Genomic DNA, 25,345 nt, shown 5'->3' on the forward strand with positions numbered 1-25,345 from the left:
CCTTGGGATTCTTCTCTTATCTTAGTTCAGTCTGCTAAGTCTTGTGAAAACAATAAACTGGCTCACCTCCAGCAGTACTGTGATTTTATCTTGAATTAATAATAAGTTGTCTCTTCTCACAAAGGCGAGTATTTTAGTTTGAAACTAAAATTTCTTTATCTTCTCGAGGATTCTAACATGTTAGCTAACGTGCTAAATATGGTGGGGGGGCTTTTTCTGATAATCCTTGTGCTATCAGACCCCTTGATCTGCCCTGGATTTTAATGAGTCATTTAAAAGCAGAGCTCTAGATTAGCAGCTTGACTGTGATGCTCTCTCTCAAATCAGTTACCATTTTGAGAATGACATCTGAGTCTGCCTATGTTTCTGCATGACTGGAAACTGTCACTACTCATTTAAACTTGTTAGTGCTGGAAATGGATACGCTGGTTCATCCAGCGGGGATGAAACTTGAGGCACCAGCATTCAAATTTAAATGTTGTTCCCAGGAGTAAAGGAAGAGGTGACTCTAGTGATGAGGGCTTGGACAGTTAGCAGTGAGACCTGCGTTGCAGCTCAAAGAGGTGTTGGGCACTTTGCCTACAGGTTGCTAAAAGCAGGTCGTGGCATTTTTTGACAATATTTCAAGAAAATTTTTGACAATATTTCAATAAAATAGAGTGCTCTAAGATAAAAGTTTAATCAGAGGATATAATGCTTTAGCTGAAGATTATACCATGGAAGACAGAAAATTTTTCTCTCAAGAGGAACCTCAGTTGTGAATACTCCTTTTGGGGAGGAGGAGGAAAGAGCATTTGAGAATTCAGACTTTTCAGAGAGCAGGTGCAAAGCTCTGATTTGAAGCCAAGCTCCTGTAATGGCTCTTGAGAGTCTGCACATACACTTAAGGTATGCAAAATGATTCCTAAGAATACAGACCTGAGGAGTGAAGGTCGTGACCATCCATCTAACTTTAAAGGACCCGAAGCACTCAGGATGTGTGAGCACTGCTGGCATGGTCCCTTTTTTCATCTGAAAGGGCTGTGAGCCAAAAGAGCAGAAAGACAAAAGGAATCCCTGGGTGACTCCAGCTGTAACTGGCTCTTAACTCAGCACTGATGCTGCTCCTGTTACAGGGCTGTAGTGTGCAAACCTGTATAGTTTTCAATTTCTTCGTTATTTTTCCACTTCATTATATCTAAGTATGTTCTCAGTACAGAGATTATTTCCCTCTGTGTCTTCACTCATTCCCATGCCTAAATACAAACCCAGAGCCTGCTTGTAATAGGAGTCTTTTGACCGACAGTACCTTCACCATTTGAGACTAGTGGTGTGCTAAAATGTGCAACTGGCATTTCAAAAACTGTAACACTGACCAGACAAAGTGTGATTTACGATTTTTTTCTTTTTTTCCCCTTTTGTCTTCTCTCAGCAAGTTGTAGATGAGTCATAATTCTGATGCTGTCATTCAGTTAGGTCACTGGTTAGCATTTCTGCAACCTGTAGAGAACATACACTTTGAAATGCTTACTCAGTCAGTTGAACAGAGCTTAAATTATATACTTATAAAATTGTATTGTTTTAAACCTTTTTCATTTTTCCTAAATAGAGTTCAGACTGCAGTGGTAATACAATGATCTTCTCTGAGATTTATGGCTGATAAAAAGTGTAAAAGTGACTTTCAAGGTGATGACAATGGTTAGGACAGACTAGATGTTAGTACTGGACTTGTGATTTCCATACTACCTCTCAATAACCCATTTATTTCTCTGAAACAAACTAAAAGTTGTGACTGTCTGCCTAATTACCAGCCCTTTTAAGGTAAGATTACAGTTCTGCCAACCTCTGGTGCAATGGCTTGGAAGCTCTTTCTTGACAGATAATAATATTGGGAGGAAAAGGAAGTTTTGCAAACCTTAAACTTACTGAATTAAAAAAGGCTGTTGAGATTCCTTTAAAAAAATTAAAAACAAAAAAAAATTTCAATGAGTCATAATTTACAGGAAAATCAACTTTTTTTCTGTGAGGAGAACAAGATACAATTTTTTTCTTATTTATCCCAAAGGAAGGCAAACTTTGCCAGCTTTTTCGCTGGTGCTACACTTCAGTATTGCAATCATATTTAAAGAAATAGTGTACAACTTCATCCATCAGTAAGATGAACATGCTTTGAATAATTAACAGAATCTTTTCACATCAGGCTTAAACACTGAATAAAAGGAAATGAGGAATCAGCTGGAAAAAGTATGAGGAGTTTCTAAAGGGCATAGTATAAATAACCAGGTTGGACATGCTTATGAAGGAAAGCCATTTCCATTGTAGCAAGTAGTCTGCAGCTTACTGTTTTGAAAGAGAATGCTGCTTCAATTAGCAAAACTGATTTCTGTAGCACAGTGGTGAGACTGGCTCAGATTAAAACTGAAATATTCTCTTATTAAAGTAGTAATGCTAATTAGTGAATGAAAGATCTCTTCTGAGTGAAGTTATATTTCCTGTGTGAAGTAATGACCTGATCTTAAAGAAGAGTCTTGCCTGATCAGGTTTCAAGGTATTGCACAAGGCATCACACATTTTTACAACTCTTATGCTAGATAACATTTCTAAAGGATGTGCTTTTATTTAATGGTGGTGTTCTAAATATCAAATTTTAAATTCATGGAGACTATCCTGTTCTTTTTTTTTTCCCCCACAGCTCCTTGGGTTCTTGCTTTTGAACACCAGTTGTGTATAGTTTATTGTTTGTTTTTTTTTTCTGGGGGAAAAAAAAAAGAGGTTATGATCTTAAGTAAAATATTTTTGTTTATTTTGCTTTGGTTTTTTTTCAGGCACTTAAAATAGCACTGTATCAATAGTTGCCTTGGGTATTTTGTTCTCACAGTTGCAGCAATGTGGAGCATCAGAAATCTGGTTTGTCCTGGACCTTGAAAGGAAAGTTGCTATGGTAACTGGTCACCCTATATCCCATTTGGGACGTGTGTTAGGTGTGCACACTTCATTTCACTTTCTAGTAGTCCTCTGCAAATGTGTGAAGTCTGTGAACTCCAATAAAGCATCATCCCTGGTGCACTGAGAAAGACAAATCCCTCCCTCTGTCTCTGCTTCTCTTTGCTGCACCCTGTTTGTGATTTCCTTCTCACTCAACTCTCTTGTGTTGAGTGAGCTACAGGAGCTGCTGCTCCAGAGTTTCCCAGGTGCTGGTGGGCAGTGATGGAGGGTCTGGCCCAGGCTGTTGGTCTTTGATGCTGTGGCTCTGCCTCCATCAGTGCAGTGGCTGTGGGAAGGGGACACTGCAGGAGCTGAGCATGACACACAGAATTGGTGCAGGGGCTGGACGGGTGCTGTCTGCACCACTGGCTTTCTGCTCCTGAAAATCACTTTCTCTTCCCCATGCTTTGAAGCAACTGGCATCCTGTGCCCTGCCAAGGCATTGTTTCCTTCTGAAGCACCACAGAGGTGAGAGCTCACCTTCAAAGTTAATGCCCCAGGGGCTGGACCTCATCCAGAGCAGTTCAAGCATCTCCTTTTCATCTCCCTTCTCCTAAGGAGATAACAGGAGCAGAAGGGGCTGCACATGGACTTAAAGGAAAGGAGGAAATCTTGATGGGGATAAAATGTAAGGAATCATTGTATGAATATTTTAACATTATCTAGTAAGAATAATTCTCCTCTTTTGATTTTTATTCTTTTTTTGCCGAACTCTAATCAAAAGATACTTTTTAAGAAGCCATCATCTCCCACATGCAAGAATGTGGTGGCTTTTTTCTTCTGTGTAAGATGTTCTCTCTTACTCTGGGTGATGTTTTACCACTCATTCTGTGGTAGGGCAGTGGGCCAACCCTGTCGGTGCCCCCAGGCAGTCAGCAGAGCAGAGCACAGTCTGGATCACAGATGATGAGCTGGGTGCCTCTCTGAGTTTGCAGCTGGATCGAGTTATGATGTTGGGTTTGGGTTTCTTTTCAAATCCAGCTGAGTGGTTTAGCACCATCTGTGAGCTGTTTGTAGACAGCAGTGGGTCTCACGTTCTGCAGTACATTTGGGTGAGAGAGGAGAGGCTGGCAGGGGATGACAACCCCTGTTGTTGGTGTATCCCGATGAGTTGGGATGTGCCCAGACTGGTTGATAGTGCCAAAAATTCCCTGTAAGAGTCTTTCTCACCGTGGTCAGGTCCTGCTAGCTTTCTACATTCAACTTTTGTAGGCTTTTTGTTAGGTATGTTGGATGTCTGTAACTATTTGTTCAGCTCCAACTGTTAGTTTCCTGTTGCCTACTTCTCATCACCAGTTGATTTGCAGCATTGAATGATGGCTGTGGTGCCTTTGGGGTAAAAAATAAAGAACAGATGAGTCTTGAGCAAAACTGCCTTTGAGCCCTGAGTGTGGTGGGGTTTCCTTGACTTTGTGGTAAGTAAGAGGCTGTTTCCCTGATTCAGGGAGTGGAAAACTCCATAGCTTCCATTTGACAGGATATTGTGGGGGTGGTGATTCTTTTTTATTTTTTTTTTTTTAATTTTCCCAAGAATGAGAGGAAAGTCTAGTTCTCGATTAATACTGCCAATTCTTCTTTGCCCTTGAAGACTATTCCTCTACAGATTTTTAGGGTTATTCTTCATTTGTTTTGTTGTGGGTTTGGTGGGGGTTTTTTTGTGCCAGTTTTAGTAAACAAGTTGAACTTGCTCAAGGCTAGAGATACAAAGAAATTTAGGGTGGTGACCTGAGGTCTTGTGCTGAGACACGTTTGCAGACGAGCTCTGATACCAGCTTGGAAGCCATAGGTAATTTGTTTTCTCTGTAAGTCTCCTTGAGGAGGAGGCAAATGTATTTAAAAAAATAAAACTCACAGCTGACTTTCTACCTTTCCTGGAGGTGGAGGAGAGGGAGTTATTGTGCATGTCCACAAGTTCTTTTTTTTCTTTTCTTTTATGATGTTTGATAGTTGGGAGTGGGGTGATATTTTACATAGTTATGATTAGAAATCTGTTTTTGATGCTTTGCATGTTAGTCCTTACTTGAATGCAAATAACCATTCAGTTTGGTAGAACAGGTATAGTTTATACCCTCAGGGCACTGATTGAGAGTAAGTGTGTAAGGCCACAGATATTTGCCTTCCCTCATGCAAATTTAGTGGGAAACATTTACCCAACTCCCTCCTTGATATGCTGTTTTAACCTGGAACGTAATGGAGTGAAACGTGGGGTTTGTAACAGCTTGCAAAGGGGAAAAATAAGCAATACAGACTATTTAGTATCCATCTTTTCTTCCCTGATGGGTGCAAGGTGAGTGGAGAGCTCCTGCATCTGCTGCTGTGTCCCAGTGCTTGCCCTGGGAAGTGCTCAGCTGGGCCTCCAGGCTTGAGTGAGGAGTTTTCCACTGGGCTGTGACAGAGGAATATCATTTTCAGCACCTGCATTGCAAGGAAATTCACGGTGAAAATAGTACTGGAAATTGTCAAATCACAAAGGATTTGCAGATTTCTAAAAAAAAACCAATATGCCAAGCTAAAGTAGATTTTTAGGAACTGTTCAAGCAGTGATATATGGGGAAATAATTATTTTCTTGCCTGGCCAGAGGATTGCCAGCTTTCACACTGTCAAGAAGAATCCACATGTAACCTGAATAACACATAATCATGTCTCACTGGCGCTTAAAAATATGATTTACAGGACTGACAGGCTTTTTGTTGTATCAGCGTTGAGTGGTTGCAGTGCAAACAAAAAGGCACTTCAAGTACATAGAAAAGAAATAGACTGAAAAATATGTCATGTTTTTAATTCTGTGAATTGTTATGTCTCTGAGTAAGTCCCATATGCAAAACATTTTTATTTCCCTCAGGAAGACAGGGGATTAAACACAATATTCTTATTTTCCTGTCACTGCAGTATTTTTACAGCTCAGTAGTAAGTATTTGTCTTTTTGTAATCCATCTGTGCCCATTGTGTTTGGTTTTGCCACTGCACACAGTCCTGATATCTGGCAGTTTCAGGGAAATCTGTAGCATTCCTGGGACAAAGCTGTGCCATACTATTGCTACTCACTGCAGGAGGAGGTATTTAAATTCCCAGCTGCATGTTGACAGCACTGTGGTCAAAACTTTTTTTTCTTGGTCCCTTCTGCGGCTGTCCCACAATTGCCAATATTGGTATGAACAATGAACAGTTAAAAACATTTACCAAGTGACTCTAGCTCTCATTTCTATAAATATAGCATCTTCCTGCCTAGTTTTCCCAGGAGAATTTGTTCTGATGTTATTTGCTGTACAGACTGAGTCTCACTACTTTCACAAGGATAGATTGGGGAATCCTGTCAAGTCACTGGCCCAGCATCGCTACTAAGCAAATAATTACTGAGTTAATTTATGGATGCTGCAGATGATAAAACTTAGAGCTATTACAGAGAAGTACTTAAGTGTTTTTACACTGTAGGTGGAATGTGTCATCTCTCAGTGGCACAGCTGCCTTAGTCTCAAGTGGAAGATGACGAACGCAGACTGAATACTTCATCTTCATTCTGCTACTGTACTTGGAGTCATCCTGCATCTATATTAATTTCCTATAAGGAAAGATTTAGGACTTCGAAATCCTGGCCTGAGCATCATTCTTCTGAAGTAACTTAATAAATTGGCATGTAGCCTTGCCATGTCATGGTTCGTTGAGGTCCTGAGGCAATATTTAGTGTAACAGAATAAGCAGTGCTCCAGTTAACACAATCATCTCTTATGCAGGGAAGTGCATTTATGCCTTTCAAGACAAAGAACCTTTTCACTATATGTCCAGCTATTATTCTGTTAATTCTTTGTGGAGAATTACCACATCTTTGTTTTCCTTTGGGTGGGGAAAGAGTTTAGCGTGTTCTCACTGAAAAGCCCAGTGTCTGAAGCCACAACACTTACACAAGGATTAACTTTTTAAAAGACTTGAACATCCCTGTGGAGTTCCCTGAGCCCATTAATAAAAGTTTGAATTTTCAGCCTGATATATTAATTATGTTTGTCCAATTCCTAGAGGACTAGTAAATCAAATTAATCTTGATTACATTTAAACCTGTGATAGGAGGAGGGGAAAAAAAAGGGAAATTGTAATATTGTAGAGTTTAAAGCTTGAAAGGGTAATTAGACAAGCAGTCTTATTTTTCTGGTTAAAACGTAAATACATTTTGAATTCACGTTTCTGTAAATACATTTTAACTTACTCATTTTTAGACTGGAGATGAACTTTCAGTAATACAGTGGCTGCTGTGCTTTTGTCTTCATGGGAAGAGTATTTTTCAGACCAGTAGGCTGAAAACTCAATTGATAGAGCCCACTTTGTCAAGCTAAGTCTGTAAGTTACTTCAATGACATTTGCAACACTAATTGTAGTATCAGTATTAGAAACAAAAATTCTTATAGTGGATGTTTCCGTACACTCAAAGGAGAAAAAACTAAAAGTGATAAAGGTGGTAGCCACTTATATCGTGTGAGTTTTGAATTTCTTCTCAAGTTGACTTAAATCTTCCATTTAAATCCTGCACTAGGAATCCTTAGATGCGTGAGACCGTACTTAATCTCCTGAGGATCTCTGCATTTTAATAAAAGAGATGTCAGTTTTGCATCTTGAGGTCTGTTTGTTGTTTCTGAGGAAAATTTTTCTTTTGATTTAAATCCAGTAGAATCTTTTTTTAAATACTTTTCTTCATTGGGCTAATATTCCTCTCTTTCAAAGCAACAAAATATCTCAATTTCTTATTCTGAAGAGTGTATTTAGTTATTTAGTGTTCTTTCATCTCTCTTTTTTTTTTTTTTTCATTATATTAGATTTTAGTGTTCTAGAGCTGTGACAGACAGTATTAGTTTTGGTCTGTCTTCTAGGAACATTCTTGTTATGAGCTGTCATTTACTTCTTCCTTTGGCCCGTTTCTTCATCCATCTTGTTCTAAAACAATTCCTAGAAGCTTGCAGGAAGTTTAGCACAGGATGCATTTGGCATAATCCACTGACATAATTTATATGTTTTATGGGTTTGTGTTCTGGGTGGGCAAACTGAAGTAGCTGGTTTGTGTTTGAGGGGATGTTTGACATGGCCTGACATAGACAGCAGTGTTTTGAGCCTCCTGGGAAGGGAAAGTGTTTCCTCTGGAGTATGATCTTTATGCATCAAAAGGTTTCTCTCTCTTCTGCCTCCTGTGTACATCCTTCCTTAATTTTAGCAGTCTTTATTTCATCCTGGCAAACAGAGGGAATCTGTGGATTCATTATTAAACTCCAATAAGGATGCACAAATTGTTTTGAAGTTAAAGACAAATGACACTACTTGGGCCATGTAAATAATGCAGTGGGTTACCTGACATGCTGGAGAGGCTTCTAGAGTTTCTCACCTCACCACATCTCCTGCAAACAGTTGGTAAAGTTCAGCTTCCAGTTAGGCTGGTAACTGTTACTTTATTTATTAGGCTTAAAAAGGAGTGTCTCTCCTTTCTGATTTTTGTAATGTTCCGAAGAAATGAAGCTTCCCAGGAGAGCTGCCAAAGTTTTCCTCTTTGCTGCAAATGTGTTTTGCCGTAGGAGATGTTGAGAGGTTTGCTGAGCATCCAGCCACTCTCCTTGCTTTTGGTAAGATTCTGAGCAGGTCACTGAGAGCAGTTCTGTGAGTAAGTTAGAGAATCATAGAATGGTTTGGGTTGGGAGGGACATTGAAAGGCCATCTAGTCCAACCCTCCTGCAATGAACAGGTGCATCTTCAACTATATCGGGTTGCTCAGTGCCCCATCCAGTCTAACCTTGAATGTTTCCAGGGATGGGGCATCCACCACCTCTCTGGGCAACCTGTGCAGTGCCTCACCACCCTCATTGTAAAAAAACCTTTTTCTTATATCTAATCTAAATGGATCTTTTAGGTTAAAACTGTAATCCCTTTTCCTGTCGCAACAGGCCCTGCTGAAAAGTTTGTCCCCTTTTTGTTGTGCTGTTGTTTATTAGACTAGCTAATAAACTGCAGTGACACAAATATTAACTTTTAGTTAAAATGACAACATACACAGACATTCTGTGTTCGCAGACAAACCTGTGTGCTTAATAAGGGTTTAAGACTGGGCACTTGCTGCCTTGGTCACAGATTCACACACTTCAGCTGAGCTGTGTTCTTGCCTCTGGTACCAGAAAAATTTGGTTTCCTTACTGCCAAACAGGCAACTTCTGTTTAGGTTACATTTGTTGTCCTGTCTGTGACAGCAGAATTGTCCTACCCAATGGGATGTTGACAGATTTCTGTCGTTCTGTGAAAGGAGAGAGATGGTGAGGAATAAAAGAGATGAGAAGTGTTTAGGAACTTTGTGGGTTTGCACTAAGCCTGCTCTGAGCACAGCATAAGCTTTCTCCTTTTTTTCTAAGCCTGGTAATACACATGTGTAAGATGTATTTTGTGACCTGTCTTGTCAGCCTTTCCATTACAAACTGGCATCTTACGTTTTGTGTTTTGGCCCCGGGTTTCTTGCTCTGTGCAAAGATGTGGCATAACCTCTTTCAGCCTGCAGTGAACACAGTTTTATTCACATTTTTCTTGAATTTGTTTATCAGTTTAGGGTTTTATCTTTTGATTCATCACCACGAACGTAGTATTTTATGGCCCCAATTGCAAGTCTGAAAGTATCTTTGAATACATAAAGTAAGAAGGTATGAACATTAATTTAAATGGTTAGAGCAGATTTCTGATTTTATTTATGTATTTTTCCCCAGAAGAATTCTGGTGGTAAGATTAAAATGATGAAACATTGGATTAGGAGTTGTTTGTTCAGAGGGATTTTGTGTTTGAGTGTGTTCAGCATCGGTAATGATAATACATAATTCTATGCAATGAACAAAACCAAACACAATTAAAATACTTTATTGATATTGGCAAGACAAAATTTTAGGCATTTTTGGGAAACTTAATGAGTTTCATCTTTTTTTTTGTTTCTGGATGGGATACACAAAAGTCCCTTTTGGTCAAGTAGATTTTTAATGTCCTCATTTCTGTTTGTTGTGTAGAAATGTTGATTTAAGTTACCGTGTTTTGGTCATAATTGCCAGGCAAAAAATAGTCTGGAAATGCAAGGGATATGCAGATTGATTCATACAGAGCCAGGGAAAATTATCCATGTAACTGTGGTGGTTTGGGCTATTGTTTTTTTTTTTTTTTTCAGTTTGCAGGGAGTTTGAGTGTTTTGCTTGTTTGTTTTCATGTATGATCAATTAGCTCAGGATTAGGTATTTTTTAGTTTGTGGTGTAAATCCTGCCCTTGGCCTACAATGAATTCTCATTGGACTTCTGTACTTCTATGTGCCATGCTGCAGAATCAGCTCCAGATTTGTGCATCAAATAAAAGCACAGATGAGATGATATAAGAAAGTCAAAAAGAGTCTGGGATCAGATCAAGGACAAACACTCTTGTTCCAAGATTATAAAACGGAGGAAGAGAGATACTTAGAAAAGTTGGAGGGTATTTAAGCATGAGGATTTCCTTTTTGTACACCCTGCCCTTGTAGAAGGGCATTACTGCAAGACATTACTGAAAGCATTACTTTTTAATAGGCTTCAATAAGAGAAACATTAGCAAGAAAACCTTTCTACAGGTAAGTGGTGGTTTTTGTCATTCTTCTGGGTTTTTTTTTTGAGAAATGGAACCTTTTAGAAAGCTGTTTCCTAGCTTGGGCTTGGGAGTAGCTGGGTAGAAATTGATTAAAGGAATATTATTTTATAGTTGTCCTTTGTAGGGCTCCTTGTGAGTACTTGGCCATCATTGATACCTGTCATCATCTACAGGGGACTGTGTCCAACAGCAAGGGAACTGTCATATTTGCTATATAGGATCTGAGGAGAGCATTTAGCCCAAAGTCCCTGGAAATCCTTGCCTTTCAGAGTATTATGAGATCAGTGCTGGCCAGAGTCCTGCTCCAGACTCAAGGATTGCTCATGGTGATGTGTATCAGTACAATGGGAACTAACAATAAAAGTAATAAAGTGATATTGATAAGTACTATAAAAATGTGTTTTATTGTTTGAATCCGTTTTTTAAGGGGGGCTTTTTGTTTGTTTGCTTCTTGGGGTTTTTGTGTGTTTGTTTGTTTCTTGGGGGTTTTTTTGTTTGTTTGTGTTCTTTTTAGCTTCTTGTTTGGGTTGGTTGGTTTTTCATTTTTCTTTTTTAATAGGAATTAGTAGTTATGCTCCAACAGGAGCATTGCAGTTTCTTTGGAAGGAACAGAGTGGCCCTCAGAAAATTGCCACCTTGTCCTTGTTGCAGACTGTTAGGTTCCTGATTCTTTTTTTGACAAAATAACATTGCTTTTTTTGTTAGACCCAATAGTTGGCCTCAAAACAGGTTTGCTCTCTTGCTCTCTTATTTTTTTTCCCTTTCTTTTATTTTTTTTTGCCCAGATGCATTACTAGACTAATAAAAGCTATTACAAACCTTGCTTTTCATAGTTGCATTGATTTTTAGGAAGATTTAACTTGGAATGTGATACAATGGAGCACATTAAATTATAATAAACCATTAATTCATGAGGTATAGGTCATACAAAAAATAATGATGAGTTCAAAAACTGTGGTTAGTACTAATGATGGAGTAGAAGAAAGGAGGTCATTAACTGCTGAGTTGTGTAACAGGTTGCTTTGAGTTAGAGTAGAAGCTTTGTGACCTTGATGGGCAATATCAGAAGAGACTGGAAAACATCATTTACAGTGCAGTGCTTTGATCCCAGGGGACTGGGTGAGCTCTAACATCAGGAACTCTTATTTGGGATAAGTGTAAAGGCATAGATAAGAAATGATATTTGGGAAAACAGACCAATTTATGATTCCAAGGGAGAGGGTGGCATATACTGATGGAGCATATCTGGTTTTATAATTGAGTATAAACAATGTGACCTGATGAGCACAGGTGTGGAAAAAAATTATGAGCTTGATAGAAGTTTTAGATGTTTCAGAGGTCGTGTCTGTGGTGTGCTCTGTCTTCTCTTGAGATAAAAATTTAATGAATCCAAGTTTTGATCTAGCTAGAAAGCAACTTCTGATTACATCATGATGGGGAAACTCCCCCTACTTTTCAGCTACAGAGAGAAAATTATTGGCACTAAAACTGATTTATTACCACAGGCCGTGCTCAAAATAACTTTTATTATGATAGTGGCCATAATGTGGTGGAATTCTGTAGGTGTATTGATGTGGAAACCTCTGTGCTTTCCTTTGAGGATGTGATTTCAAAGGGCTGCCTGAATTTGTGCTTTCCCTAATAAACAGAAAAGAGTCAAGATCATTCTGATGACACAGTTTTGCAGTGTGGTAGCAGTGTTAGGAAGGGCCAGATTCCTAACCTGTGTACTAATACTGTGCACTAATAAATGCACAATATTAAATTTATACCGGTCTGAACCAAATTTTCAATCATTCACCCTTTGACCATGAGTTTTCTTCTTACTGCTCCTTGATGCTGCTACCCCATCCTTCTCCTTGTGAATGGGTTCCCTTTTTTCTGGCTTCTTTCTACATCTTTAGAAGTCTCACACAGCAAACGATCTGTAATAAATTTACACAAGGCAAGATTAGCAAATTGTCTAAACAAGCCTCTTTATTTGTTAAATTTAAGTGTGGATGCTAGGAATTTTGTGTAGTTCATTTTGCCTTTCTGAAAAAGTAAGAGAACCTGCCTTTTCAGGCTACAGCAGAACAGTTGCCTGGATTATTTCAGCTCTCATTTTACAAGAGGGCCAACAAAGAAAGGGCTTGATACTTTGCTACTGAGCACAGTGGACATTTTGGTTATCTCTATGATGAGATATGCAAAGGATGGATGTTGTTTCCCTGTTTCTGTGGAATGTCATGTGGTTAGTTTTTTTTTTCCTTTGCTGAACAGAAAAATTGGACAAAAAAGGTCAATTAGAAGAACTAGCCCAGTTACTTTTCACAGCGTAGTTTCTACTGCTCTGAGCACCTGTGGCAAACAATGTCCCCTTCTGAGCCAGTAGTAGGATGGTGCAGAAGGAATGCAAAGGGTGAACAGGGATATGATGGGTGTTTTTGTCACAAGGTTGTATCTGGAAATTGGTATTTAGAATGTTCTTCGAGTCATCAAACGTTAAGTCTGGGGATCAAGGGCTCAGCATCTCTGTTCCGAGCACCCTTCGGAGCGACTACTAAGAAACCTTCCCCTTATTGAGCCCCCCCTGCTCCTTTCCAAAATCCAGATTATTTTTCTTACTGCTTTTTCTGATACCACATGTGATGCTTCCCACACATCTTTCAAACTACATCTGTCAAAGGTCTGAGAGTCGAGGTAGTTTTCCAGAGCATTCACAATCTTACGATGTCCCTTCGTGGGAGTGGGCGGTGAATTTATGCTGGAGCCACGAACATCCCTGTGTCTGTTCCCCACTGTGATACTCCCTGTGCTCATCCTTTTAAAGTCTGTCGTGGTATTTGAAGACAGTAATCTAACCTCCCTGAATAATATGCTGCTCTCAGTTTTGTTTCCTTACTGCACACACGTATCTAAAGAGGCGGATTTGTCTTTTGTAGTGCTAACAAGAGATCCCGGGTCTGTTGAAATGTAAGACCAAGTATATATTGACTTTAGAAAGACAGAAACTTAACCTCTGGAGTTTTATATTAATAATCTCTCTTCACTTCAATGTAAAAAAAAAAGAATAGTTGTAGGAATTCTACCAATATATGCCTCTGGTAGGGAGAATAAGTGTTTATATGTCAATGTGTTTGGCAGCGTAACTTTTATGTGCTCGAGGTAAGAAGTGGATCCAAGTTGGATATGTGAAAAACTATAAAAGCTGAGACTAATATAATTTGTTCCCTATTTCAAAATAAAAATCATACTGATTCGTTTCATTGTCACCACTGTAAGAAACTCAAGCTGGGAAAAGGTAGAAGTAAACAAGGAACCAGTGACAAGTCAGTAGCCACAGAAATCTAACAGCTGTTAATAAACCAAGTCAGGCAATAATATACAGAACCAAGGAAGGCATAAACTTCCAAAATGAGGTGGCAATAATAATAATAATAATAATTATAATAACAACTGTATTAATTTTGAGCTCCCGTTGCAGTGAAGATGGACAGCTTTTAGACATCTGACTCAGATTTACAAAACTTTGCATCAGTATTACATTACATGAAACACATTTTGCAGTTCTATTGTCTGCCCCTCAGATTTGTCTTTTTTTTTTTTCTTTTTCGTATCCTTCCCAGTTTTGGGTGGTATTTTATTGGTCTGTTTAGGATAACTATTCTACAGTGAGATCATAGTGCCGCATTTTATAATTACATTGTTGAACATAATCTTTTAAGTGAGTTGTGTGGCAGCTTCCATTTCTTTTTGAATTCTGACAAAATGATGCAGCTTATTAACTTGTCAGAGTGTGAGAAGAGAGGGGTGTTTGTGTGGCAAATATGACAGATATGCCTGTGGTACGTTGGGGAAAAGTCTACTTCTAGAGGTTCTGGAAGTAGTTTTACAAAATGAGGATTTTCTTTAGTGAAGAAATTTTCACAAATGTTCACGTAAAGAGAACTGTTGCCTAGTTAGACACTGATGTGTTTTTTTGAGGGGCTCCCTGTCCTGTAGGGTAGAGGGTGTATATTATGTTTTTTTAATTTTAAATTCATTACTATTTCTAAACAGGGATTACAAAAACATCACGCTAAAGGATATCTTGTTTCTTTTGGCTTTATCAGTGATGCTTTTCCCTTTCCCTCGCAAAGAAGCTTTTCCCTGTGAACTTACCCATCAACTCCTGAAACGCCAAAGGAGGTAAAAGTTGAAACAAAGAAACTAAATATTATGTTGAATAAACTGGAATGTGATGATTTCAAGTTCTTTATGCTGTGATGCGTTACCATCTCAACACGCTGCACCTCTTTTCTCCACAACCTTAAACCCTGCTGGTATGCATCAAGAGAGTAGCATTAAAAAGAGGAAAATGAGACAGCAAAAAAGAAAAAAAAAAAAAAAAAAGAGTTAGTTACAGCTGCTTAGAATGCTATGGAAAAAGTGGTTTTAGAAAAGTGGTCAAAAAACCCACTTCCACTCTATTATTACTAATTTCCCAGAGCAGCTGTGGTTCTAGATCTGTTCAGATGACCAGTTCTACTCACTCTGAAGGGTGTGACTGTACTTTTTCAAGACAAGGCTATGCCAAATTATTGGATTTTTTTTTTTTCCTTCTTACTAAGTAAGTTTGGCTAGGCCACATTTACTTGGATTAGATACAAGCAAAAAAGAAAGCTCACATTGGTTCAGGAAGTTTGTTTTGTGGTTCTTTGGAAAAGAACATTCTGTCCCCTCTTTGCAAAACTAATACAAACAGTCTCTTGGCACAGACATTGTTCTTTGTGGATACCTTACTTTAAATTATCTCTCACTTATTTTGCAAGATTAAGTATCACAGTTCCTATTTCCTGGATACATTCTGCCTTGTACAATTGTGCTTTCTCTTTGTCACATCTGCAATTCAGTCTTCTAAACATTATTTGAGATCTCTTGATGAAAAATACTGAGTAATAGACATGGTGATTATAAATCGTAGGATAGTAAGTGTTGTTTATAAATTAGCACTTCTTTATGAGTGATTATATCTCACTATACAAATGATCACGTAAATATGGGCTGTGTGATTGTTGGTGTTAAGGAAAAAGAGCTGTAGAGGCACAGAGCAGCAGTAAAACATCCAGAAATGTGAGAAATTTTTATCTATTTTGTAGTCGAGGAATTGCGTGTGAGTTTTGTAGAGAAATGTCCTTTTCCCTTTTACTTCTTTAAAGTATGTCATTAAGATCCTCTGTTACTGAAGGAGTGCTGAGGACAATGCATTTCATGTGCTTATGTAGGCATTTCTCACATGTGAGAAGCTGTCTGTGCTCCTGGAATTGCAGATGAGAGCAGGGAAGGAAACATACTGTGCAAACTTAAACAGGGAGCAATCTTTAGTGGCCTCTTTTGATAATACATTTGGTGGAACCAGCTAGGGGAGCATCTTAAATGATGTTAACAGGTTTTTGGGCTGATTCTTCTAGTGACTGTAACTTCTACTGTCTTGGGCTCTTACTAGAAGGGAAATGAAAGACATTTTGTACCTTGTAGGAGGCAGTCCTACTTGTAGCAAGTAATATTTACAGAGGGATAAAAACAAAGCAAATCTCTCCTGCAACAGGTTTGAAGTGAGCTGAAGGTTTACACACACATTTGGATGTAAATTTTAAGAGAGCTACATTTTTTTATTATAAAAAGAAAACACAATGAAAACCCCCAAGTTCTTGAACTTTCAATTTCCACACATTTAAATCCAAAGACTAAAGTATTTTGAATGTCATGTCTGACTTATCTTTTCAGCAAAGCCTTTTCCTATGATTAAAAGGGCATCAATTTTTCTAATTGTTGCCAAATCCAACCCGAGCTGCCCACACAGTCATTTCACCCTTCCCTCCCATCATTGTCTGATATTTTGTTTGCAAAGTCATTATTCATTAACTGTGTTCATGTCCAGGGCTGGAAATAGTAGAATCACATTAGCAAGGAGGAGCTTGGAAAATTGACCAGTGAAATCCTTTTCTGTTTTACATTGGCTTTCAGATGAGAATCCCAAAACCTGCCACAAATTTCAGAGATAAGGAGCTTGGAAACAATGAGTTGTGCTAATGTTTGGTATTTTCTTAGCAGAAGTCTTTGGTATTCCATTCTACTGAGAAGAATTAATTTCTATGTAAGAAGCTCCCAAGATCACAAGTCTGTCCTTTATTTTTTTTTTTTTACTTACAGAATCACACAGAATTACTAGTTTAGTTGGAAGGGGCCTCTGGAGATTATCTAGTTCAACCCATCTGCCAGGACAGGGTTACCTAGAGCAGCTTACACAGGAACACATCCAGGCAGGTTTTAAATATTTCCAGAGCTGGAGGCTCCACACCCTCCCTGGGAAAAACCTGTTCCAGTGCTCTGCCACCCTCAGTCTAAAGTTCTTCCTCATGCTGAGGTGGAACTTCCTGTGTTATAGTTTGTGACCACTGCTCCTTGTCCTGTCAATGGGCACCACTGAAAAGAATCTTGCACCACCCTCTTGGCACCTGCTTTTGAGATATTTATATGTATTGATGAGATCCCCTCAGTCTCCTCTAGACTAAACAGGCCCAGCTCCCGCAGTCTCCCCTCATAACAGAGATGCTCCAGATCCCTCATCATCTTGGTGGCCTCTGCTGGACCCTCTCTGGTAACTCCTTTGTCTTCCTTGAGCTTTAGAGAATTGAACACAATATTCCAGGTGTGGCCTCACCAGAGTGGAATAGAGGGGCAGGACAGCCAGCTCACGGTCAACTTGTCACTCACCAAGACTCCCAGGTCCTTCTCAGCAGAGCTGCTGTCTAGTAGGTCTGTCCCCAGCCTGTGCTGGTACTTGGGTTTATTCCTCCCCAGGTGCAGCACCCTGTACTTGCCTTTGTACACACATGCACACAGATATAGTTATATGTAGGTCTGCATGCAGCTAAACATATTCCCCTGTCCCAGAGCTTTAGAGATGACTTCTATTTAGAAGTAACTTTTGAACATGCCCCTTTTTGCTCTTTGGCATAGGACCCCTTGCCCTTTTGAGACATGCACACACACAAAGGTCTTGCTGTGGTTGTTCCCAAAGGCTCTTTGGTCTGCTGCTTTTTCAGCCTTAGACCTTGGTTCCTCTGAAACCCTCTTGTACTGACCCAGGGTATTGGCAAGCACTGGATGTGCTACCAACTATCCCTGGCTCTTAGTGCTCCTCAACACTTGCAGTGTATTTCATTAAAAAGACTGGCACCTTTATCCATGTTTTTTGCAAGGGAAAAAGTGGACATGGAGGGATAGAAAACCTTGCCTGAGGTCAGTGAGCTGGGAAAGGCTGAGACCCGTGGCTGGGAAATGACTATGGATGGAAGGCAGCCTGTGCTGCCTTCAGGTGTTATGCCTGTGTCTTGTCCTTTCTTCGACAAAGGTTTTCTGGTCAGAAAACCATTAATTGTCTATCTCCCTTTTAAATATTAAAATGTTGAGGCTTTGACAGAAATAGGTGATTAACAGAAACCATCACCATAATCTGGTTGTATTAGTAAGCAAATTAATAAGGTTTGGTACATAAACTAGCACAGTATACTACTTTTTTCCTATATTAATTTGCAACTACTAGATCAAGTCAGATTGACTGAATTGACCTATTGTCACTTGCTCTGTTACTGAATTGACTTTATTGCTGCTTCTTCCCAGTTCTGTTGCTATATCAAATCGATCTGTACTTTTTAATTATTTTTAATTGGATTTATTGTAAAATGGAAAACATCACTGCCCTGTAGGGCAAGGGGAGAGGAACCTCTCATAGAAGTCACAGAATTGGGATAATGTCAAAATCAAAATGATGTCCTAAAGAGAGTAACTCATAGGAAAATTCCATTGTAAACTGGGCAGGTTTGCTAAAATTTGAAGGACTGGTCAGTGGAGTGGTGCAGCTATGAAGCTGGAAGTGACTTGTGTTACAGATAGGCTAGAACAAATGGCTAAATATGACTAAAGAAATGAAGTAGAAAAGGACTAACTCTTGAATGTCAGATTCAAAATTGTTTTAGGGTGAAAGCTGACCAGTTATCCTGACTGATGTCCCTCTTAGCTATACAGAGGAGTTCTTTTTGATATTACTGGTATTTAGAAAGTTCACATGTTGACAGCAGTGAATGAAATCTAACCAGAACTATACTTCTCCCTATCATGCAGTAAGAGAAATCACATTTTAAGAAGTCAGGGATTAGCAAGTCTTAACTCATTATATAATGTTCAGTGGAATTGCAAAGCTGAACCTGTTTCTTTTCTGTTTTTTTCAGTGATTTGACCTGTTGGGCAACTGTTTTCTGAGCAACTCTGGAGACATGCCAGCCACTTGAGGTGAATCAAGCAGTGGCAGGGACAGGACCTACCTGGGCTGAAGTTTTAATCCCAGGCACGTGGCATTTGCTCAAGCAATCACTGGTGAGTTGTATATAAGCACAGCTTCTCTTTTTCTGGCTCTGTAACAACTGACATCTTGTTGCAAACTCCTAAGTTTCTGGATGCAAAGACTCACCTGCCTCACTTGTCTTTCCCAGAGAGTGACTGATGATCTTAGAGAAAATGAGTAATCCAGGTTACCATCTAATCTTAGGAAATCCTTCCTATTTGTTTGTATGTTTATGGATTATTTTCTCCTTTCCCTCCTCTCAATGAGTAACATCCTGGTGAGGCCAAACTTCAAATCTGTGCCATTTGTGTGTTATGCTAGATGGTTATCACTGTGCCTTTTTAATCAGAGGAGATTTTATACCCTCTTCCTTAGGGCTTCGTGGCGTGGTAATGCAAGCTGTGGGGTTCTGATAACAGAAGTAGTGACTGGCTGCTGTCAGCATGAGGGTGATTAAAAATGTGTGTGTGTGTGTGTGTGCTGGTTCACTTCCTTTCCAGCTGAATAGAAAATGAAACTACCCAAAGCCTTTTATGTAAGTGCATGGATTTTGGTGTTTGTTTTTGTGGTTTTTTTTTTTTCCTATCCAAATCTCTGCCTGGCTATGCACAGACAAACTTCATCCCCAGCTTCCTTTTGAAGATACTTTGTAAAGAAAACAGCGTGCTTGTTTTGACCTCTGAAGTGTGATCCTGTTTTCACTTCGATACTACGACATACCCTCTTGGCTAAAGATAATAGCTAGCAATTTTTTTTTTATTTTTTTTTGAGGGGAAGGTGGTTTCTATTCAGTTTCTCCCATCTGTGATTTTCCTTGATAAAACAATGTCAATCTGCTTCTTCCAGCAGCTGAAGTGCTGTGATTCTTTGACAGAATGTGTGGAGTGCTGCCTTACACCTTGTAACACCCTGCTTTATTTAAGACTGTCGTGCTGGGCTGACTGCTGTCGTCCTGGAAGTGTGGCACCAAGGAATTATTGATGAGATGCAGCCCGGTCTGCAAAGCGCACGTTTGCTATTAAAAACAACATATGTGCCCTCAGCTAGAGCTAATAATTGAAACATCTCTGTGGAATTTGGGGGAAGCAGCCCCTCTGTATATGGATGGGGTCCCATTAAAGCATCCACCTCAGCATCAGGTGCTGAACTCTCCTGTGAATATCAGAGTTGATAGTTGGTGCCTTACGCAGAACCACTTGAAGGTGTCTTCTGGAGAAGGTGGAAGGAGCCCCCTGTAAGGATGGGTGCAGGAAGGATAATACACATCTGGGGCTCTTGTCTGGCTCTTTCAGGCTCTTACCATATTGTTGAGAGTGCTTGTTGGAGTATATGGACAAAAGCCCAGAGGTCAGTGCTGTACTGAGCTATACATGCTATATTGATTAGCAACGGAGTTGGAAAATTACTCTGGCCTGAAAAATTATGAGGGTAATTCTGGCTCTATGCTGGAGGAGGCAAAGGCAGAACAAGGAACTCAAGTACATTATTTCAAGGTCCAGTAGCCTGTTAAGCCAGGCTAAAACAAGTAGACTTTAATTAATGGAAAGTTTGGAAAAAACAAATTTGGTGCTGTTGTCACGTAGCCGTTGTATTTTTGGAAGCTGGAAGATACCTGTCCTTAAGTTTCTTTCCTTTTTATTGCTGCTGCTCTTCCTGCTTCAGTTCAAGCATAACAGTTGCTATCTTGGGAGCCACTGATGGTATATGCAGTTCTTTTCTACTGCTGGAGAACTCTGAACCCCAGGACTTAAATATTACAACAACTTTAGTGCTAACGGCAGCAGCTTAGGTGGAGAAAGGTTTTAAAATTGCAGCAATTGATTTTCAGAGTGCCTAGAAATAGAGAAAGCAAGGTAGTAATTGAAGCAATGTTTTTTTATTTAAAATCATTATTGCTTGTGTAGGTGCACTTTTTTCCACCAGTAAGGATTTTCAATTACTAGAAGTTAGAGACCACAGATTTTTCCAGAAGCTTAATAATTACAATGGAAACATGTCTGTGTCTTGGTCAGGGAGGACACAAATTTAAGACAAGTTGCTGTCTATTCTATCTGAAGTCCCAGTCTGACTCAGAGTGCCAGCATGGGTGAGAAGGCAAAAACCTTTGCTCCTCTGTAACCTGGGTGGGAAACCATCTCCAGGTGGAGAGGTTTCTTCCAAAACCCAAGAATATCAGGAAGGTACATTGAAAATTCACTGCACAAATAAAGGTTGAGTCAGCCAACGCCTGCTTATCACGTCAGGTAGTGATTGCTCTGTGACATAAATCACCTTGGGCTGGGAGTACATCCCATGTGATGGTTTGCCTGTGGCTGCACTTAAGAAATGCGTGTGAGCTCAAATGCAGGTTTGGGGTTTTATTTTTTTCTATTTCTGAGAACACTGTAGAGCATCGAGCTTCGAGTGCAAAGTCTGTGGAGAGTGTCCTGCACTTGAGGTTAAATGGTGCTGTGCACTTTGCTTCCAATCCCACAGTATTGCTTTTTGCTGTCTGCAAATACAGCGTGATCTCTTGAAACTGCAGTTTGAACCTCCATCTCTAACGTGAATTTTCTCATACTTTTTTAAAAAAAAATTATGCTTTCTTTTATTTTTTTTGTTTACATTTCTACTTTTTCTTAATTATAGTGTCAGAGCAGTATTATAATAGAATCATAGAATATTTTGCATTGGAGAGGAGACCTTAAAGTCCATCTAGTCCAGCCCCCCAGCAATGGGCAGACATCTTCAATTAAATCAGGTTGCTCAGAGCCCAGTCCAACCTGGTCTTGAATGTTTCCAGGGATGGGCTATCCACCACCTCTCTGGGCAACCTGTTCACCACCCTCATTTGTAAAAAAATTCCTTGTATCTTTTCTAATGCAAACTTCTCTTAGTTTAAAACCAATATCCCTTGTCCTGATGCCATGGACCCTGCTAAAAGGTCTGTCTTTCCTATAGGCTCCCTTCAAGTACCAAATCACCAAAGTGATTGGATAATATAAACATTGCAGAATCAGGTAAATTAACCTCCTGTCTCAGGTGGTTGTTGCTGGTGTGCTGAAACACACTGGCAGAAATAATAAACCATCATAAGGCCACAAAAGATTAATGGTTAGCCATCAGTGATTATTTTGAAACTTAAGAAAAACATTAGTTTAAGCAATTGATGTAAATCAAACCACTCTTTTCTTAGCGTACATTTTGCTTAGATCCACGAATCACTGAAGCTAGGTGGGTATTTCTGGTGATTTCACTACAACAAAATATAACTTATTTCTATTTCTTGACAGGAGTAAATGAGAGATAATGAGATTTTGTTATCTGCTCCAATTGACTCGTGTTTTCGATTTAAAAACCAAAATTCCTAGGAACCGTTTTATTTTTTTTTTTAAATCCTGTATTTCAACACACACGGTTACCCTATCTTTTAAATCCTCAGACTTGGCTGCTCAGATGGGGGATGTGCTTTACGAGAAATAGAGAAATCTGGGCATTTTGAGTACTGTCACTGCATGTGGTGTGGCTGCTGGTGCCCATGTGCCCAGCTCTGCAGGCGAAAGATCAGTGTCACAAATGAGAGCCACGCTGCTTGCCGAGTGTTGACAGCTTGTCATCACAGACACTGTTTTTTTCCTCGTGGCTTGTAGCTGAAAAGATTTAAAAATGATCATAATCTCTTTCCTCGAGTGCCTTGGGAAACATTGGCATTGGTTCTTTCCAGATTCAGGGGGGAGAAAAAAAAAGACACTCTGCTTTTCGTTTGTGCTGAGTTTGCAGTTATTTTGCCGTCTTGGTTGGATTTTCATAACGTATCCAAAATCATTAATCTCCCGCAGAGTGAAAGAGGATGTGAAAAAAAGAGATGGTGAGGGGAGAGGAAGGATGAAATTGTAGTTAAACAGGTTGAGCTTTTCTTGGTTTTAGGTGGGGTGTTTATTTTACTGCAGCTATTCCTGTTACGTAGGGGGAGCACGTGGGGAAGAGGGGGGTGACTTTGGGAACATGTAATAGAGTGTGGCAAGAAGGATTTGTCTGTCAGCTGGTTTTTCTCTCTCCTTTTAAGTGGGGCCATAGAATTTTTTTGTTTAATGCGTAAGTGTGGCCACTCTGTGCTCTGGGCATGTAAATTAAATCCAATTACATAAATACAAACCCAAGCAATCAAGTCCCCCGTAGGGTGCAGGCAGAGAGAGCACCCTTCATCCTCTGTCATCAGAGGAACAGGGCTCCCACCTTTGTTTGGAGGTTGCTGTGGTGATGAATAACCTTTGCAGAGGGTGTGTGAGAGGGAGTGTGCTCCTGCCTTGGTTCTGGCAAATAAAACAATGCTGCTGAATGCACGGCTTCTCACTTCCTCATCCAAGCGTGTATCCTGGCAGCCCCCCAAAATAACTGCTCCCCAAAATAAGTTAAATAAAAACCCTGTTGTCTTAGGGCTGGTTATTGACAGGGTGTAAATCTACTGGTCACTTCCCCACGTTGGTTTGACACCAGGTAGCAGGAGACTGGGTGGTGGCAAACGAGCAGCTTTTTTCCATTGCATGGAAGGGGAGTTGCAGGGTAGCAGATATGCCTTATTTGTGCAAGTTTGTGACATCAAACTTTGTCTCATCACCTGGGCTTAAGGAAGAATAGTAGGTAGAGAAATAGACTGGCAAAGGAGCTCTTTAGAAGGAAAGAGGGAAATGTTATTATCCAAGAGGGCTTTTTTTTTTCCCCTTACTATTGCAAAATTATATTTTCTATACTGAGGAAAATTTTGTTCCTTTTTACTCTCCCATTATCAGTAGATATTACAAAAAATTATTATTAAATTTACTGCTGCTCAAAATAGGTGTGTTTGTCATACTAAGATACAAAAATCTGATCGATAAAATGCATATTGATACAAAAGTGACTGTGTGAAAATTAGAATTCTGCATGAGCTTTACGTGCTTTCTTCATGAAGTCCCAGAAGGACCAGTGTATTTTGTTGGTACAGGTGTCTGAGGTGTTATAAATATCTCTTCTAGATAAAGAATTGCCTTCAAGGATATCTTGGAAACTTCATTTGTTTCCCCCTTCCCAGAATACCCTAGCAAGGGTTGGCAAGATTGTATTACCACCCGAGGTATGGAGAATTTTCCTCCCTGCATATGCCCCTTGTTCCCTATGTGTGTGAAACTGCCCCATACATAACTTGTAGGAATTGCTCTGTGAAAAATTGAGTCCCTCAGGGATGATCCAGTGGCCATGACTAACAGTGAATTTTAAAATGTCTATTTTTGCTGCATAATTTCTGAAATAAAAAAAAAAAAAAAAAAGAAAAAGGTGTGAATTACTCAGCTCTGTGTCAGCTCCCCATCTCTTCAGAGACCATCATAATGGGTGGTTTCATTTGTGAGGCTGCGTGCTTCGGAGTTTGCCTTGTTCTTGACTGCAGCTATACTGAGGGACCAAACAGGAAGATGAAAACTTCTTAAAAGTTAGTAAGGCTGCTTGCAGTATTCAAAATGAAGGTGGCAAAGGCAGGTAGGTCCCTGGCCATCCACTGCATGATTGATGAGTCTTCTTGCTGAGCTAGAGCAGTAGGGGAAGTAACCTCCTCTCTCTCCAGCGGTTTTTTGAGGCTTGTCATCTTGAAGTTTTCCCCGGCAGAATTTAAACATTCTGTCAGCTCTCTTTAGTGGCTCATTTAGTTAAAATCACCTTCACTAAGGAGTATTTAATTACATCTTCTAATACCTTATTCAGGCTGCCCTCCTGGATTTTTGAGAATCTGGAGAATGCTGCTAATAGAGTGGAGCCAGCATTTACAGGAATAAATTAATAGCAGTCCCATAGCTATGCTTTTTACATCTGACACATTCTCCAAGGCTAACATTGTACCTCCCGTACTTCCTCAAATTCATTTGTTCCATTTCAGCTCAGTCTTTTGAAATATTTTGTGATGAATGGGCTCGCTGTACAAGCCGGTGATCAGCAGCAGCTGTTCATAGTCATGCATTAAATTGAATCCATCTGTCAGTGGGCTCTTCAAAGTGTGACTTTCACGTTGTCAGGGGACCTGATTACAGCAGAGCAGTATCTGGGTGCTGTTTGCCAGAAAAGAAGAGAACAAATCAAAACTTAAGTGTGCTTGGATGGGCCCTGGGATACCCCTGCAGCCTCATCTGTAGAGCTGTGATTTAGCCTGCTGAGATGAGAGCTCAGTGGTTACAAGCAGCACTTCTGCACTCACATGCAGATTGGTGTTCAGATGTAGGCTGAAATTAGGAGATGACCTGCAGTAAGCTTTGTAGAAATCATGTGGTGCTTGCTGTTTGTTTTTAATCCTGACCCTTTAATGAACCTCATTGCCAGCTCTTTACAAATTTTGATTCTAGCATTGTTCTTCAGAGGATGAGCTGAAAAGGAAAAGTCATGCTTTTTTCAAACC

General features: G+C 39.7%; 1 protein-coding gene across 7 annotated transcripts in view; it reads left to right on the plus strand.

Moving 5' to 3' along the window:
• EPS8 (epidermal growth factor receptor pathway substrate 8) overlaps positions 1 to 25,345 on the plus strand; it is a 143,081-nt gene that overhangs the window by 14,811 nt on the left and 102,925 nt on the right. For all 7 annotated transcript variants that reach the window (XM_051784436.1, XM_051784438.1, XM_051784439.1 and 4 more), the window contains exon 2: positions 18,833 to 18,977. The gene's annotated coding sequence lies outside the window, so the exon portion shown is untranslated. The remainder of the gene's footprint in view (positions 1 to 18,832; positions 18,978 to 25,345) is intronic.

This window comes from Manacus candei, unplaced genomic scaffold (assembly GCF_025592945.1).
Source record: "Manacus candei isolate 608988 ecotype Guabito, Panama unplaced genomic scaffold, ASM2559294v1 h1tg000018l, whole genome shotgun sequence".
In the NCBI taxonomy this organism is placed as follows: Eukaryota; Metazoa; Chordata; class Aves; order Passeriformes; family Pipridae; genus Manacus; species Manacus candei.